Genomic DNA, 20,095 nt, shown 5'->3' on the forward strand with positions numbered 1-20,095 from the left:
TGAATCACCTCATACCTTTCTCCAGCGTACAATAGCATCTCTAACTGATATACCCATTATGTGGAACCTCCCGCAAATCCGAAGCCCTTTCTTCCTTTCCTCCAATACTGCACCGCTTACCCGATAATAGCATAGAACACTCCAAGTCCCGTTCGCAATCTACTGCATGACTGGATCCTTAACCATACAATGGACCCAAATCTTTAAGTACCAGACTTAAATTCCTGAACTCACTAAACCATTGTTAAGAGTCACCCACTCTGACCTAGTCTCGAATATAACCAAACTACATTGCCCTGCTAGTACATGAATACCCTCACAAAGAAGCAACCGGCTAAATCCTTGCACATTACTTCCACAAGAAATATAACTCTGAGTCTTCCCAAAACCTGGACCTGAATCGATAAGATGAAATATAGCACACATTTATCAATTTCTCTGCTCGAATTACCCTTGATGTTTCCTTTTTATTAGTCGCAAATAATTTCACCATTGCGCCGATAACTGGAAGCTGCACAAGCCGATGACCACGCATTTTAATCGTAGACGGTGGGGCTCCCCCACTTAGCTTTAAGATACCATCACATAATATCGAGCCCACAACTATTCCTTCTCCTCATTTACCATGATCCCGCGCTGTTAATCGCCAAATTCTCGAAATCCTTTTGTTAAGCTTTCCCCAAACATTTTGAACCATCAGCCACAATCGCCTATTCGACCTCTTACCAGGTAGTAAGTAAAATTCTTCGTAGAAGCTTCATCATCATCACACAACTGTTATCCTACTCACAGGAGATAACCCACCTGTGAACTTCCATGCCGACATCTTCCAACGACGTTGCACTGGGTGCAACTACCATGCATTCAGTAAACCTCCTGAGCCTATGCTTGTCCACCAGCGGTACAAGTCCGTTCATTCCCTATTGACATCAACTGAGAGTTCAACCGTATCATCCAACTCAAGTCATATTGCATCTGAAACGATAATCAAATCTTCACACCCCTCCTCATTTCAAGCAAAATTCTTCCTGCAATATTAAATCTCTCTCCATACAATGACCATTATTCCAAATAGAATACATAGACCAAATCACCTTTCATCACAATCCCCAAGCCGTTCAGCACTTTCTCAAGGCACGTGGTTATTCTACCACCGAATCCATATGTTATTCTGCCTCTCCCACTTTGGTCAAATCATCTCCTTTAAACAACTTCTCAACTTTTGCTTCTCATACTTGACTCGCTAGTAATTCAACCACCGCAAGATACCTCCCACCTGTCCTTCCTCATTCCTCGTTACCCAATTGTTGTATCAAATTGAAATCCATCTTTGTAGCACCCGAACTAACAAATTACTACCAATTCTAAGTCTCCTATTAGATCATCTTCTCTAGCCATCAACATTAGAATAACCCATTCGATCCCGAACCACTGCACACTGCTATTTCTGACAACCGCCCCTCATGCACCATTTCACAACAACCTGTCCCGGCGGCAAAATTAAGAAGACCATAGCACTGGCGAACCTTAATACATTCAAGCAAGGACAACGACACCACATCCCAGATAAAACTTCCACCACACTCGAAAATACCAAATCTCGTTACTCCATAAACCCAAACCTGAATATTCATAGTTCGATCGCTTTTCCTTTATTGGTATTAATTACTAAACCTCTAAATCATGTACTGAGAAACCCTCTTTCCGAGCCATTCACTGGCTTGACACATAGACAGACACCCAACCATAACACCAGCACTGTGCATAGCCTCAAAACCATAGGAATTATCGATTCTGAGCTGAAATGACAGAACCTCCTTTCGCAAGAAGACGATAATACTTGTTTGAGTGCGCAAGGAGAAATATTATGCTCCACGTCTGTAGTACCACTGAAACTCCTCGATGCCTAATTGACACGAGCGCTCAACATCGTATAAAAATGAGTAAGAAGGAAATAAAGGCACAAGCCTTAATGGAATCAAACCGCACGATAAAAGAATCAAGAAGGGAAATGCTCCTAACAACCCTGTACCCTCTCGAAGATAAGTACAGACATCTCCGTACCGATCCATAAGACTCTACTAGACTCGCTCATGACTCGTGAGACCTAAGTGAACCTAAAGCTCTGATACCATGTTGTCATGACCCAATTTTACTTATACGTCATGATGGCGCCCAACATCACAGCTAGGCAAGCCAACTAGTGAATTAAACATATATTATTCCTTCAAAATTTTCCGAGTAATTAGACTCTTGTTACTTGCAATATATAAGAAAAATGCAAAGGTTCTGAATAAATAAAAATCAAGAAAAATACTTAAGACCACAACTCTATTAATGTGTATGCCAAGATCTGGTGTCACAAGTGCACGAGCCTCAACTAGGAAATTAGATAAATGCAACATCTGTATGGGATACAAGTTAGATAGGAGTACATAAATAATATTTATGGAGACTTTGTATGCTGCAGATTCGTAACATGGAAATGCAGCTCACCATAAGTTCCAGCAATAGCTGCGCCGCTGCGCCCAATATATCGCTAAACATATATGTACCTGCACAAAAATGTGCAGCAAGCGTAGCTTGAGTACGTAAACAACTTGTACCCAGTAAGTATCAAGCCTAATCTCGAAGAAGTAGTGACGAGAGGTCGACTCTGACACTCATAACAGGTCAATAATATTAAAAATATAAATCTTTAAATAAACATGATTTATGTGATCAACAATGATTTCCTTAACAAGCAGGAAGAATTATTTCCCTCAATTTCAATAAATTTCAAATTTATCAATTCACAAGCTTCAATAATTGTCAAGGTATCGTGTAATTATTATTATTAAGCATGATTTCTGCCGAGGTCGTACGACCCGATCCAGAGTATCGTGTACACTGCCGAGGGACATGCAACACGATCCATAGATGCATGTATACTGCCGAGGCGTTCGGCCCGCTTCACAAGAAAAGAGGACATTTTCTTATGAACCTCCGAAATAAGAAGTTATTATAATAGGGCTAATACATAAGGATGTACAATTTATATTAACAATTAAATAATTTACACAAAAATTCAAGTATATGAAATTTCGATATTTTAATATTTCCTCTAACAATTTCCTATATAATTCCAGTACTTTAGTTAAATAAAGAATGCAATTATTACAAGTAAGTCATACTTTAAGTCCTAAACTACCCGGACATAGCATAATTAGTAGTTACGCAAGGACTCTCGTCACCTCGTGCGTACATAGCCCCCACAATTACCAACAATTATTAGTTTAAATCACCTATGGGGTAAATTCCCTCTTACAAGGTTAGACAAGAGACTTACCTTGTCTCAAAGCCCACTTCCCGATCACAGTGTCGCGTAAAAATCTCAGTTCGATGCCGAAATATCCGAAACTATCCAAAAGTTATATGAAACAATTAATACATGCTCAATAATTCGAAATTATACTATCAAATAAATTACCCGACCCAAAATGGAAAAATCCTAAAATTCACCCCGGGCCCACGTGCCGGATTCCGAAAATGTTTGGTGGAAAACGTTACCCATAATCTCAAGAACTCAAATATATAATTTTCATCCAATTTCATATCCAATTTCGTGGTCAAAATCCAAAAATACCAATTTCTAGGTTTTTCTTTAAAATCCCAAATTTCTACAAATTTTCATGTCTAAATCCATGTATAAACCTTGTATTTAACTCACGACTAGTAGAAATCACTTACCTCATGATTGATGGAAAACATGGTGCTCCAAAATCGCTCCTAGGTCGGCTCCCATGGAGGAAAATGAGATGAAATGAGCTAAATCCCGATTTTGCTAACTTATGTATTCTGCCCAGGCGACCTTCGCACCTGCGCTTATTGGACCGCTTCTGCGGTTCCGCAGGTGCGCAACAATTTCCGCTTCTGCGGAGGTCCCCCAACTGCCCAGCCCGCTTCTGCGCCAATTCCACCTCAGGTGAGCATGCGCTTCTGCGCCAAATGGCCTGCATCTGCAGACTTCGCTTCTGCGCCACTGGTCCGCGCCTGCGATTTTCGCTTCTGTGACCCTCTGGTCGCTTTTGCGACTCCGCACTTGCGGCTAAAACTTCGCAGGTGCGGTTACACCAGATGGAAACAGCTCCAGCATTCCTCCAAGTCCAAACTCGATCCGTTTACCATTCGGAATCCACCCGAGGTCCTCGGGACTTCAACCAAATATACCAACACGTCCCAAAATATGACAAGAACTTGCTCGAGGCCTCAAATCACATCAAACAACATCGAAACTATGAATCACCCTCCAAATTCAAACTTAATGAACTTTGAAATTTCTACTTCTACAATCGATGCCGAAACCTATCAAATCACGTCCGATTGACCTCAAATTTTGCACACAAGTCAAAATTGACATTACTGATCTACTCCAACTTTCGGAATCGGAATCCGACCCCGATATCAAAATGTCCTCTCCCGGTCAAACTTCTTAAAATCATCCAAATTTCCAACTTTTGCCAATTGACGCCGAAATGACCTACGGACCTCCAAATCAACGTCCGAACACGCTCATAAGATCAGAATCACCATACGAAACTATTCCCAGGCTCGAAATCCCAAACGGACATCGATAACATAAAAATCCATTCCAACCCAAACTTAGGAAATTATTAAGCCTTCAAAATACTAACTTTTTGTGATAAGTGCCGAAATACTCCCGGGCCACCCGATACTCGACCCGAACATACGCCCAAGTCCGAAATTATCATACGAACCTATTGGAACCTTCAAATTCCGATTCTGAGGTCGTTTACTATAAATCCAAACCTTAGTCAATTCTTCCAACTTAAAGCTTCTGAATTTAGAATTTGCTTCCCGAATCAACTCTAACCATTCCGAAATTCGATTCCGACCATACGTACAAGTCATAATACCTGAAGTGAAGATACTCAACGCCTCAAACCGCCGAACGACGAGCTAGAGCTCAAAACGACCGGTCGGGTTATTACAAAATCCCAAACGGACCTCGATAACATCAAAACCTACATCAAACCAAGTTTTTAAGAACTTTAAAACCTTCAATGCGCCAACTTTCAACTTTAGGCACCGAAATGCTCCCGGATCATCCAAAACCCGATCCGAATACACAGCCAAGTCCAAAAGCATCATATGAATCTTTTGGGACTGTCAAATCCCGGTTCCGAGCTCGTTTAGTAAAAATATTGACCCAAGTCAAATGTAACCCTTTTAAGCCAATATTAAGGAACTAAGTGTTCCGATTTCAACCTGAACCCTTACAAACCCGAACTAACCATCATCACAAGTCATAAAATAATAAAAGCACATACGGGGAGTCTTATTTAGGGGAGCGAAGATCTAAAAAGCAAAATGACTGGTCGGGTCATTGCATTCTCCACCTCTTAAACAAACGTTTGTCCTCGAACGGGTCTTGAATCGTACTTGAAGTGCCGAAAAAGTGTGGATATCTGCTCTGCATGTCCTCCTCGGTATCCCAAATTGCTTCATCAACTGGTTGACCCCTCCACTGAACCTTTATCACAAAAATCTCCTTGGACCTCAACTGGCGAATCTGCCTGTCAACAATGGCAACTGGCTCCTCCTCATAACTCAGGCTCTCATCTAACTGAACCGTGTTATAGTCTAACACATGCAACCTATCGGCATGATACTTCCGGAGCATAGACACGTGGAAGACTAGATGAACTCCCGATAGACTGGGAGGCAAAGCAAGTTCATAAGCAACCTCACCAACTCGTCTCAACAACTCAAATGGACCTATAAACCTTGGGCTCAACTTTTCCATCTTCCCGAACCTCATGATTCCCTTCATCGGCAAGACTTTCAAGAGAACCTTCTCGCCCACCATAAATGATAAATCATGTGCCTTCTGATCCGTGTAACTCTTCTGTCTACACTGTGCTGTGCGAAGTCGCTCCTGAATTAACTTTACCTTTTCCAAGGCATCCTTCACCAGATCAATACCATATAACTTAGCCTCGCCGGGCTCAAACCACTCGATGGGCGAACATCATCACCATAATATAAAGCCTCAAATGGAGCCATCTCGATGTTGGACTGATAAGTGTTGTTGTAAGCAAACTCGGCCAATGGCAAGAATCGATCCCACTGCCCTCCGAAGTCAATCACACATGTTCTGAGCATATCCTCCAAGATCTAAACCGTCCGCTCCGACTGCCCGTCGGTCTGCGAATGAAAGGTTGTGCTGAGCTCTACCCGAGTCCCCAACTCACTCTGTACTGCCCTCCAGAAATACGAAGTAAACTAAGGGCCTCTATCTAATATGATGGAAACAGGCACACCATGCAACCGAACAATCTCCCAAATGTAAATATGGTTCAATCTCTTTGAAGAATATGTGGTCATAACAAGAATGAAGTGTATTGAGGCAACCCAAATACGAAGGTCCGAGGCAACCCAACTACGAAGTCCATAATGATATGCTCCCATTTCCACTCCGGTATAACCATATGCTGGAGTAGGCCACCTGGCCTCTGACGCTCATACTTAATCTGCTGGCAATTTAGGCACCTCACTACATACTCAACTATATCCTTCTTCATCCGCCACCACCAATAATGCTGCCTCAGGTCGCGATACATCTTTGTAGCACCTGGATGAATAGAATATCGAGAACTGTATGCCTCCTCTAGAATCTTCTCCCTCAACCCATCGACATTAGGGACACATAGACAACCCTAGAGTCACAGAACACCATCTTCGCCGATAGTAATCTCTTTGTCACCACCCTGTAGTACTGTCTCTCTAAGAACCAATAAGTGTGAATCGTCGTACTAGTGAGCCTTGGTCTGCTCGAATAGTGAAGACTGGGCGACGGCGCATGCAAGAACTCGTCTGGGCTATGAAATATCCAACCTCACAAGTCTATTAGCCAAGGACTGAGTGTAAAGCTAGTGGCCTTTTCTCTGCTGAAATGAATGCCAAACTACCCATACTCTCCGCCTTTCTGCTCAAGGCTTCCGCAACCACATTCACCTTGCCCGGATGATAAAGGATAGTAATATCATAATCGTTTAGTAACTCAAGCCACCTGCGCTGCCTCAAATTGAGACCCCTATGCTTGAACAAATATTGTAAGCTGCGATGATCGGTGTAGGCCTCACGGAACACTCCATAAAGATAATGCCTCTAGATCTTAAGAGCATGAACAATCGCGGCCAACTCCAAATCATGTACGGGGTAATTCTTCTCATGGGGCTTCAACTTACGTGAAGCATATACAATAACTTGCCCCTCCTGCATCAATACACAACTCAGGCCAATGCGTGAAACGTCACAATAAACAGTATACATCCCTGAACTAGAAGGCAAAACTAACACCGGTGTTGAAGTCAAGGTGGTTTTGAGCTTCTGAAAGCTCGCCTCACAATCATCGGACCATCGGAACTATGGGTGTTAATCGGACGGGCTGGTCCGGGCTGGACATGAAAAAATAGCCCGTCCGATTAGTGGTTCGGGCTGGATAATGGGCTGGCTAACCGGGATGGTAACGGGTTGGGAAAATCCGGGTTAATTAGGGCCCGTCCGGGTTCGGGCTTAACGGGTCCGGACCGGGCCGGGTTACTTTCTTTGTTTTTAGTATATTATGTTTTTCTTATTCAATGTTATTTATACTTAAGTGTTTGCAAACTTTTAAGGCTTAGAATTAAACTTTAAACTTTAAAGTTTTAAATTTGAAATTTAAAATTGAAAGTAAGTGGCTACAAAAAATTATTTAATAAGCCCAATATGTAAGGATCAAACTCCGAAGGCTTTCGTTTTATATTTTCATTGAATAATAAATAATACTTCAAATTAATTTTCAAGATCTATTTTGATTTTTTGATTTTTGAACTTGCAAATTAAAAGTTTACAACAATTATAAAAATAAGAAAGTACATCACACGCTTTGCATCATTTTTGTAAGTTCATACATGTCAACATGATATTCTTGGTTTCAGGCATTGCTTGAATCAGAATCATAAACCATTATATCTCTAATTTCTTGGTCCTCCGCTTCATCTACCTCTTCACGCCCTTGATTTTGCCGTTCTGATCTTATCCAATCTCTGAAGCACACTAGAATTTTCAAAGCGTTGCTGCCCAATGAATGACGAGTTTCTCCTAGTTGCTGCCTTGCTTGGCTAAATACGCTCTCTGATGCGACTGTTGAAATCGGCGCATTTAGCACGTCTCAAGCCATGGCCGAAAGAACAGAAAATTGATTTGAGTTGCTCCTCCACCAACCCAGCGGTAGAAATTCCTTTATGCGGGGCTCTGGTGTCTTTTTCAAGTAGAATTGGAGTTCATCAATATTCCTACTATTGGTTTGTTGATGCTCTCCTTGTGTGACCAAATCAAATAATCTTCAACACCATCATTATCCTCCAAAGCACCGGATGCAGATGTTGAAACTGAACTTGAATGAATATTTGCATCTACATCAGCATAAGCATCAACAATATTAGCATAATAATTATATAAAGTTTGTAAGTGTTTGTGTAGATCAGAAATACAAGTTTCAACATCAGGGGTTTCAGTTGGTCCAATATCCATATAAACATATAAAGCAGTGATTAATTGACAACAAGTGGCCATTTTGATAAAAAGGGTTTAAAATAGCACCAATTAGGTAAATAAGGGGAATTTGGTAGAAATATTTCTAAAATTATCTAGCATAGATTCAGCAACAGAAGAACATCCTTCTTTCTTCTTCAAATTATGGAGTAAAAGAGAAATTTCAACAATATGCACTAAATCATTTGCAATAGTAGGATAATTCTACCTAGTAACTATTTCTTCAGGCATGAGTCTTGGTTTTAGTCCATACTGTACACATTTTTCCTTAAATGCATTTAATCTGGCACTTCTATTATTTCCTTGAATTACACCAACAACTCTTCTAATTAAAGTGATCTCATCTCTAAATAATTCAAGGCCACTCTTCACAATTAACTTATAAATATGATATGCACACCTAACATAGAATATTTCAGGAAGTGGTGGGTGTAGATGCAATTTTAATAGTGTAATAGCAGAATTGTTGTTAGAAGCATTATCAAATGACATACACAAAACTTTTTCTGAAAGATTGTAAAATATAGCAACTTCATGGATAGTATTACTTATAAATGCACCAGTATGACTTTGATCTTCATCATATTTAAAAGCAATAGTACGTTTTTGCATACAAAAATTATCATATATCCAATGGCATGTAACATTCAAATAATCATTTCCATTAACAACACGACCCATATTAGAAGTAAGAGAAACTCTACAAGAAAGACTGGCGAACAAATAACGGATATATGTCTGATATTGTCTAAAATGCCAAAAGATATAAGCTCTACAAGTATTTCTAGGAATACCTTTAAACAAAGGGTTATAAATTCTTTGAATATAAGTAACAAGATATGGTGAAGCAGCGAAACTAAAAGGTAAACAACCTAAAACAATCATTTTAGCTAATTCTTCCCGATCTTTCGCTATATCATATTTACTCATTAAACCGCCAGTACCCGAGTTAAGTTTTTTTTGCCCACCTTCCTCATCAGCACCCCATGCAATAGGGTGGTTATCTACCATGTGCCTACGAAGTTGACCTGTTCCCCCTTGCTTACCTCCGATCTCATGTTTATAAACTTTCTTACAAATTTGACATTTTACATAATTTTTATTTTCTTCTAGTCTTTCAAAAAAATTCCAACACTTACTTTTTAATCTTTGATTCCTCTTAATAGAGAGGGGAGGCCTACCTATATTACCACGACCTCCACCCCTAGTATTTTGAGTTTGACTAGCATTACCAGGTGTAGCTGGTGGTGTTTCAAGATTATCAGGTGATTGAATATCATCTAAATTATCATCTATACCATAATTTTCTTGAAGTTGCTCATAATCTACATTTAAATTTTCAGGTGAACTTTCAGAAATATGTGTGAAGCTTCTAGAAGAACCAGCACCACCTCTTGATTTTTTAGAAGTTTTATTCTTACAACTACCACCCCTACTAGTACACACTTTTTTGGCTGCTCTAAATATATCCATTATGTAAATTAAATTAATAATTCTAAATAATAAAATAAAAATATACATTTTGAAAAGAAAGAGATGGAACGAGTGTACCGTGATTCCGGATGCCGCACTAAATTTGCTATCAAACTTCAGCTAATATACTGATACTTGATATTTGATGATATTGAATATTGATATCACACTTCACTTGAATACTTGATATTTGATAATTATAATTTTGTAGTGACTAAAGTAAATATTTGATGAAACTTGAAATAATAAGTAATTGAGAATTTAAGAGCAATAAGTAATATTATCAAGAGAGAATTGAAAGAAAATTAGAGTAGTAAGAGAGCAAATTATGAGAAAAAAATGAAGAACAAGGGGGGTTATTTATAATTTTTAAAAGGTTAAAATTGTAATTTATCAATTTTTAGGGGTGGGGGCTATTTCCTTAAGGGGTAGGCCGAAATGGTCATTTTTGTAAAAAATAGCCGTTGCCCAACGATCATTTTTGAATTTGACCATTGGCAACAGTCAAAAAATTAATTTTGTTTTTACAACGGTAACCGGACTGGACCGGGTTGTAGCCCGATAAAAATCCGGTAAAGTGGAACCGGGCTAACCGGGTTCCGGGGTACCGGTTACCAAAAATTGTTCGTTTCCGCCCGGCTCCCCGCCCAACCCTCCCCAAACCATCCCACTCCCTACTGTACCGGGCTGAACTGAGTCGAACCTGGCTGTTATTGTGCTGGCCCGACCCGATTAACAGGTATAATCAGAACGGAGCACCCTTCTGGGTCAATCTATTCAAAGGTGCTACAATAGATGAGAAGCCTTCCACAAACCGAAGATAATAACCTGCTAACCCCAAGAAGCTCATGATCTCGGTTGCTGTGGTAGGAAGAGGCCACTCTGAACTGCCTCGATCTTCTTGGGATCTACCTTAATACCCCCGCGTGATACAACATGCTCCAAGAATTGTACATAATCTAACCGAAACTCACACTTGGAGAACTTAGCATATAACTTCTGTTACCGCAAGGTCTGAAGCACCACTCCCAAATGCTGCTCGTGCTCTTCCATGCTACGCGAGTAGATCAAAATGTCATCAATGAAGATAATGACAAACGAGTTAATATATGGCCTGAACACTTGGTTCATCAAATCCATAAATGTCGCCAGGGCGTCAGTCAAACCGAAGGACATCACTAGAAACTCATAGTGGCTATATCTAGTCCGAAAAGTCATCTTTGGAACATTCGAATCACGAATCTTCAATTGATGGTACCCCGATCTCAAGCCAATCTTAGAGAATACCCTGACACCCTGTAACTGGTCAAACAAATCATCAATACGCGGCAACGGGTACTTGTTCTTAATGGTAACTTTGTTCAAATGGCGGTAATCAATGCACATCTGCATAGTCCCATCTTTCTTCTTCACGAATAACACCGGTGCACCCCAAGGTGAGTCACTCTGTCTGACGAACCCCTTTGCTAACAACTCCTCAAGCTGTTCTTTCAACTCCTTCAACTCCTTCGAAGCCATACGGTACGGTGGAATGGAGATAGGCTGGGTACCTGGAGCCAAATCAATACAAAAATCGATATCATGATCCGGTGGCATGCCTGGAAGATCAGAAGGAAACACATCAGAGAACTCTCAAACCACGGGCACTGAATCAATCGCCGGAGTCTTTGCAGTAGTATCCCAAACATAAGCTAGATAAGCCAAACAACCCTTCTCGACCATGTGTCGAGCCTTCAGAAAAGAGATAACCCGACTAAATGTACTGACAGACGAACTCTTCTACTCCAATCTAGGCAACTATTGCATCGCCAAGGTAACAGTCTTGGCATGGCAATCAAGGATGGCGTGATATGGGGACAACCAATCCATCCCTAGGATGATTTCAAAGTCGTTCATATCAAGTAACAGAAGATCCGCTCTAGTCTCATAACCACAGAAAGTCACGATACAGGACCGATAGACCCAGTCCACAACAACAGAATCACCCACTGGAGTGGACACATAAACAAGAGTACCCAAGGACTCACGAGGAACACCTAGGAAATGACCAAACAGAGATGAAACATACAAACATGTAGACCTTGGATCGAATAGTATTGAAGCATCCCTACCGTAGACAGAAATAATACCTGTGATCACGGTATCTGAGGCCACTACATCTGGTCTAGCCGAAAAAGCATAGAACCTAGCTAGAGCACCACCTGACTAGCCTTCACATCTAAGACGACCCCTACCCACCTGCCCTCCGCCTCTGGGCGGCCGGAATAATCATAGGCTGTTGACCTAGCTGCACTTCCTTGCCTCGAAGCTTGAGGTAAGACCTCCTCACATGACCAAGATCCCCTCACTCGAAATAACCTCTCGGTACGGTGGACTACTGACCTGAAGTCTGACCCTGATGGCCTGAAGGCCCACTGGAGGAACCCTGAATAGCTGGTGGATGGTAGGAGCTCTCTGGAATGGAACTGAAATAAGTCCACATTGGAGCACCCCGAGGAGGCGGCAGTGTTGGATATGTGGGCCTGCTAGACTGACCCCTCACAAACTGACTCCTGCCCCACCCGAGGTACCACTGAACTTTCCAAAATATCGAAATCGCTTATCCCTCATCGCCTGCTCTTGGCTCCGCTGACGGACACCCTCGATCCTCCGAGCTATCTCCACAACTAGCTCGTAAGAAGTCCCTATCTCAACCTCTAGGGCCATAGTGGCCTGGATACCAGAGTGCAAACCAGCAACAAACCTCTACCCCCTCTCTGCATCGGTAGGAAGTATCATAAGTGCATGGTGAAAAAACTCAGAGAATCTCGCCTCATAGTCGGTCACCGATATCTAGCCCTGCTGAAGCCACTCGAACTAAAATTACAACTTTACCCTCTGAGAGGGTGGAATGTATCTGTCCAAGAAAAGGCGTGTGAATTGGTCCCAAGTCATGGGAGGAGAACCTGCTAGTCTGCTGAGAAGATAGGACTACCACTATCTACAGGCCCTGCCCTCTAGCTAAAAGGTGGTAAAGTCCACCTTGTGGGACTCTAATATCCTCATGTTGTGTAGTCTGTCCCTATACCAATCAATACAGTCCTAGGGGTCCTCATGTCGCTCACCTCCAAAGACAGGAGGATGTAGCCTGGTCCATCTATCCAATAGCTTCTGTGGCTCACCGGTTGCAGCTGGTCTGAGCTCAGGTATGGCTGCTGCAACTGGATGGGCTTCGCCAACGGGTATTGCGCCCGGGGTCTAATATACAGCAGCTGCATGCCCTGGAGCCTGAGCGGTATGGGTCTGTGCCCCCTCTCCCGCCTGAGATGTGGCTGGGTCTGCTGGAAATAAACCAGCCCGAGTCATAGAAACCATAAACCGCAACATACGGCCCATGACCTCCTGGAATCCTGGCGCGGACATGAAATCCACTGGGGCTGGCTTTGCTGCAGGCACCTTGCCCTGCTTCTCAATAATAGTATCCTCTATTGGATCCACTGATGGCACAATTGGGGCAACTCTGGGACGTCCTCTTCATCTACCATGAGCTAGATCCCTCCCTCGGCCTCTAGCAATAGGGGGAGCAACTCCTTTATGATCGGGTACATCTGTCGCACGTGTTCTCACCATTTGTGAAAGAATAAGAGAAAGATACTTAGCACAATATCAACTGCACGATAGGAGATGTAGAAAGAGTAGTTTCCTAACACCCCATAGCCTCTCGAAGATAGGTACAAATGTCTCTGCACCGACCCGCAAGACTCTATTAGGCCTGATCATAACTTGTGAGACCTATGTGAATCTAGTGCTCTGATACCATGTTGTCATGACCCAGTTTCTCATATAGGCTGTGATGATGCTCAACATCGTCGCTAGGCAAGCCAACAGTGAACTAATCATATAATTGCTCTTTTAAATAAAATTTCCAAGTAGTTGAATTCCATTTATTAATAAAATGAGTAGTAGAAAAATTTACTAAAGTAAAATGAAGGCTAATGAGTGAGCAAATACAGTGACATAAATACTCCAAAAACCACAGAGTCTACTAGTATGTGTTCCAAGACCTGGTGTCACAAGTGTATGAGCAACTAGTAGAATATACAAACTTCAACTACTGTCTGAAATAAAAGTAGACAGAAAATAGATGCAAAAGAGAGACTTTAGGTGCTGCAGAAAGGTTCAGGAAGCAGCTCACCACTAGGCCTCGGGGTAACGGGGGTGCGCGCCGATATGACCGCCAGATGCACCTGTCTCAGATCCTGCACGATTAGTGCAAAAGTATAGCGTGAGTACATAAACAACATGTACCCAGTAAGTATCTAGTCTAACCTCGAAGAAGTAGTGACTAGGGGTCGACATCGATACTTACTATGGGCTAACAATCAAATACAAAAATTCTAAATAAGCATGGGTTATGTAAATAATAATAATAACTCAATAACAAGCAGTGAATAAATAATTCTTTCACTAATAGTAAATCCCAAGTCAATTTCTATCATTAAATAATTATAACCTCTCAAGACATAAAATAATATCAAGTATAATTAGGCTCAAAGTATTATCACGCATGATTTATGCCAAGTCATATGACCCGATCCAGAATAATGTGTACACTACCAAGGGTCGAGTGACACGAACCATAGATGCATCTATTCTACTGTCGAGGCATTCGGCCCTCTCCACAAGAAGAGAGGATACTTTATGAACATCCAATTTAAAAGCTATTACAAGCCTAATACACAAAGAAGCACAATTTCTATTAACGTCAAGTAACCCACCAAAACTCAAGTAAGTGAAATTTGGTCTTTTAAAATTCCTCTATCAAGTTCCAATATAATTTAGACACTTTAATTAACAAGTAGGGTGTAAACATTATAAATATTTCATGATTTAGGTCCTAAACTACCCAGACATAAGCATACTTAGTAGCTACGCACAGACTCTCGTCACCTCGTGCATATGTAGCCCCCACAATTAGAAGCAAATAGTAATTTAAATCGCCTATGGGGTAAATTCCCTCTCACAAGGTTAGGCAAGAGACTTACCTTGTCTCAAAGCTCACTTTCCGGCACACAATTCATTCTAAAGCCTCCTCGGTGCCGAACAATCCGAAACTAGTCAAATGTTATATAAATTAATCAATACATGTTCAAAAGTTCATAATTTAACTATTAGAGTAATTACCCAACCCAAATTGGAATATTCATAAAATTCACCCCCCGAGCCCATGTGCTCGGATTCCAGAAATTTCGAAGATAAATGTTGCCCATAACCTCACGAACTCAAATATATAATTTTCACCCAATTCCATAATTATTTTCGTGGTTAAATCTTATTTTTATCAAAATCTAGGTTTTTCAACTAAACCCATAATTTTCAAAAATTTTCATGTTAAAATCCACCCATAATTTATATATTTAACTTACATTGGATAGAAATTACTTACCTTCAATAGCTAGGTGAAAACCCCTCCCTAAGCAGCTCCAAATATCGCCCAAGAAGTCAAATAAATGAGCCAAAATGGTTTAAGTCCCATCTTAAATGAACCTCACTGCCCTAGCGATTTTTGCTTCTGCGGAACATCGGCTGTTTCTGCGGTTCCACTTTTACGGAAAAAGCCTCGTAGATATGGATCATGCGCATGTCTTCCCTTCCCGCTTCTGCGGGCGAAGTATCGCTTCTGCGAGCCCGCTTCTGCGGAACAAGCGCTGCACCTGCGCACCCTTCCGCTTACGCGATCAACTTCCTCGCATCTGCGCCTTCGCAGATGTGGTACCTTCCTCGCTTTTTCAATCACTGGGAAATCCACTCCATTTCGCTTCTACGGTCTTTGGCTTGCTTCTGCGACCTCGCACATGTGGCTAGTTCCTCGCAAGTGCGATTGTACCAGAAGCTCTGCTGTTTCAGATATTTTCTCCTTGTCCAAACGAGTTCCGCGCATTGTCTGAATGACATTTGGGCCCCCCGAGGTCTCGCCCAAACATACCAACAAGTTCATAACCACAATAGGGACCTACTTGACCTCTCAAAACACAGAAAACAATACCAAAACTAAAAATCACACTCCAAACCAAATTGAATCAACTTATGAACTTCAAGTTCTTCAAACTTACTCCGAATGCCACGAATCATACTTAACTACTCGGAATGACACCAAATTTTGTGTGCAAGTCTTAAATCACTATACGGAACTATTTCAGGGCTCGTAATCCCAAACAAACCTCGATAACACTAAAATCTACTTCAAACCAAATTTCAAGAACTTTAAAACCTTCAATGCGCCAACTTTCAACTTTAGTCGCCGAAATGCTCCCGGGTCATCCAAAACCCTATCTGAATACACGACCAAGTCCAAAATCATTATACGAACCTATTGGAACTGTCAAATCCTGGTTCTGAGATTGTTTACTAAAATATATTGACCCAAGTCAAACTTAACCCTTTAAGCCAATATTAAGGAACTAAGTGTTCCGATTTCAACCCGAACCCTTCCAAACCCAAACTAACCATCCCCGCAAGTCATAAAATAATAAAATCACACACGGAGAGTCTTATTTAGGAAACAAAGATCTAGAAAGTAAAACAACTGATCGGGTCATTACAATATAGTATATTAATTAGGTCATATTATGAAAATGGATCACCAGAAATGGCAATGGAAAGACTTAAGGAGACTGAAGAGAAAGACATTGAGATTACTATTGTTACTTTCACTACTATATTGCACTCATTTGTTATAAGAAGGGAAGAGCGATGAGGGTGAAAGGGTTTGGAATGAGATGGTGAACAAAGGGTGTGGACCAGATGTTGGTGCATACAATGTAAAGATTATGAACATTCAGGGTGGTGATCCGGAGGGTGTGAAAGCGTTAATTAAGGAAATGTGTGATGAAGGGTTAAAACCCGACACGATTAGATACAGTTACTTGATGACTTCTTATTGTAAGAATGGCTTGATGGATGATGCGCATAAGGTTTATGAGGATTTGTAATCAAATGGGTGCAATCCAAACGCTGCAACCGTTAGGACTTTCATCTTTTATTTGTGTAAGAAGGGACTTTCATCAGTACACTCAAGAATTTGGTGGAAGGTTTGGTGCTGAAATCAAAGTTGAAAGATGCAAAAGGGATGAGAAGGACAGTGAATAAGAAGTTCCCTCCTAACTTGGTAAAAGCTTGGACCAAGCTGGAAGAGGAGCTTGGTCTGGCTAAACTTGAAGCTGGTGATAATAAGGCGAATCATACTAGTTAGGCTTAGTAGTTGGATGTTGATGGATGATAGTGTTCCATAATTTATGAAGGCTTTTAGATAATTGAATTTCTCTTGTTTATCATAAAGATGTGAGTTCAAAATTTGGGAGTTGGGACCTACCATATTATTATGATCTTTATACAAAGTTTATATGGAGCTCTACATAAAGTTTGTAAGCGTACTTTTGAACATCTGTAAATGCTCTATGAGCTGAATGTCCTGTTGATCTGTTGCTTTGTTCCTCTCTTTCCCTCAAGATTCCCTTCTCTGACGTCTTAATCATAACAGTAACTGGTGGTTAATATGAAGGTTTTGGGGGCATTAATCAAATGTGTTGCAACAACTTTGACATAGCTTTACACAGATGGTGGTTCAATGTTAAGGTTCTTTCTTTAGTATGTCATTTACTGATCAACTGATGACTCAGAAAGGGATTTGTAGATATTTTAATGTACACTTTATATCATTGTTTATGACAAGGTGCAATCTGCTTCCTTCAGAGAAAAGTGATTGTTAAATTATAGAGCAATTGGGACATTCTGCTGCTCCGCTGCAAGAAGAGAAGCCTCTTTAAGACACTTTTTTAGAGATAAAGTTGTGGAAGTTTTGGTTAATGTTATATTATCCTTATATGTTTGACATTGTTTCATGACGTATAACTTGACATTAAGCTTTATGAAGTGGTCACTTATTATATTGTTGTGCGTCGCATTTTTTTGGAGATAATGGGAGATCCTGAGATAGGATATCCTTGAGATATTGGTTTTATTATAGCCTCATTTCAGGCATTGACGTGGTAACTAAGGAACATGTCCTTTATGTCGTGCCCCTTTTTCTCGCGAAATCAGGTTTCGACATGTGACAACTCTTTTAAGGAGGTATTAAAATAGGAGAGTTGTCACCTAACGGTTTATGGTGCGTTAGGGCACCTATTATGCAAATGACTCTGTTTGACTAGTCAACGCCACCAAAAATTGGGTAAGGGCTCAAGTTACCTCAAATAGAAGGTGTTAGGCACTCCTCGAGGTCCACAATTGTGGGTCCCGACGAACTTAAGATTATGTGGATTATGATTAAGCTAGGTAATCAAATAAACAAAAAGAGCTCAGAAGTCACAGAACTTTATTACAACATGATTAATACACATCTTAGTGCGAATATAGAGATACAACTATTTAGATCTAATAACAACATATAAAGAGGAAGGGGGTCCTAAGTTTTATAGCCTAAAGGATCACCCCGTGCAACATAAATATTACTTCGTAACTCCCTCAAGATGGGGTGTTACACATATTATTCAGCGAGCACAGACTATCATCTCCTGTTACACGATTACTATGTTAAAGTTGTTACCTAAAAGTGTTCTAATTCAATTATAGGTCGTATCCTATGCGTGCACTACCCGTCCCGTACCTATGGTCTATGAGGTATTGGACCTTTAATTTGGATGGTTCTAAACCTCACTTAGGCTGCTCAGAAATGTCAAAACTTGGCGACATACAAAACACATTGGACTTCACATATAGGCAGTCAAGGCTCAAGTTTGCATCCACACTTAAGCAACAAATGCACGCAAGAAAAATTGTATGTTGAGCAGTTTTAGAATTAAGAACTTAAATCCCTATAGACATGATTTCTATTTGACAAGGCGTTAAGGCATGCAAGTAGTTTCAGAAACCAAGCGCCGCCCATAGACAGGATTGTATAGTTGTCGCATATTGATTGATGAAATTGCAGATTTCCAGTTATTAACCCTGTTGTGTCTAGGTGATTTACGCAGTAAAGACAATGGAATCTATCGGGAGAAACCCAGAATTACTCACGCTTTGATAGTGGTCTAAGTGAACAATAAACAATGTTGAGAGGGGCATCATTAACAGTTATTAAGGCGAATTGTGGTATCCTATAGGCAGGATCTTTAACGATTAGATCTTGGAATTGATTTTATTGTTATACTTAGTCCTATAGGCATGGTTTTTAGTGAACAGTGTGATACAATAGCAAATAAAATGATCCAAATCCTATAGGCATGATTTCTAGCAATGTAAATTGAAGGAAAGTTCAACGATATTTATTTCCTATGGGCATGTTTCCTAATAACATGTAGCAACAAGGATAATTGAAGCATTTGAGCTCATGCTTTGCTAGTAGACAAGTAGTGTGAGTGTATACTTCTCCTAATAGCATGATTTCGATAGTGTACATAGAGAATGAACTACACATATAGCAAACACATTATCAAGTCCTATAGGCATGTTATCTACCCGTCGCATGTAAATATTAAAATCTATCCCATTCCCTTTTACTAACAACCCCAATTGTTAATACAAAGATTATTACAGGTCCAATAATGAGTAAAAGTAACAATGTTACATAACAGTGATAAGAGGCCCACAACGGGCCTAATAAATACCCAGCATTGCCGGGGCCTTCAGTAGCTCTTACACAGCATACCCAGGCCTTCAACAAAGAGCCACATTTAATACACGACTCAGGGATCCACAGAGGGGTCCAGAACCAGTTTATTCAAACTTGGCACTAATTGTTGCACTATTTAAATCAGCCAATTCAAGTACACAACACATAACAGGGGAAGTAGAGTGAATAGGAACAATTTGAGATTGAGGGAGTGACTAAGGACTAAGCCCTAGTGTGTCAGAGTTCACAAGGGTCTCAATTGGACCCCGAGCAATGCTCACACTAGGGAGGCCAATAATAGAACCTAGCTAGCCTTGGCTTTCAGCCGACTAAGAATGAAAAGTTCAGAATAGGATAAGTTGCCAGTGAGGAAAA

The 20,095-nt window shown here is 40.8% G+C and overlaps 1 pseudogene; it reads left to right on the plus strand.

The window, feature by feature from the left end:
- Nucleotides 1-15,817: 15,817 nt before the first annotated feature.
- On the plus strand, nt 15,818-17,302 carry LOC142172159 (small ribosomal subunit protein mL103 (rPPR7)-like; annotated as a pseudogene).
- The last annotated feature ends 2,793 nt before the right edge of the window (nt 17,303-20,095 follow it).

The sequence above is a fragment of the Nicotiana tabacum genome, chromosome 17 (genome assembly GCF_000715075.1).
Source record: "Nicotiana tabacum cultivar K326 chromosome 17, ASM71507v2, whole genome shotgun sequence".
Classification (NCBI taxonomy): domain Eukaryota; kingdom Viridiplantae; phylum Streptophyta; class Magnoliopsida; order Solanales; family Solanaceae; genus Nicotiana; species Nicotiana tabacum.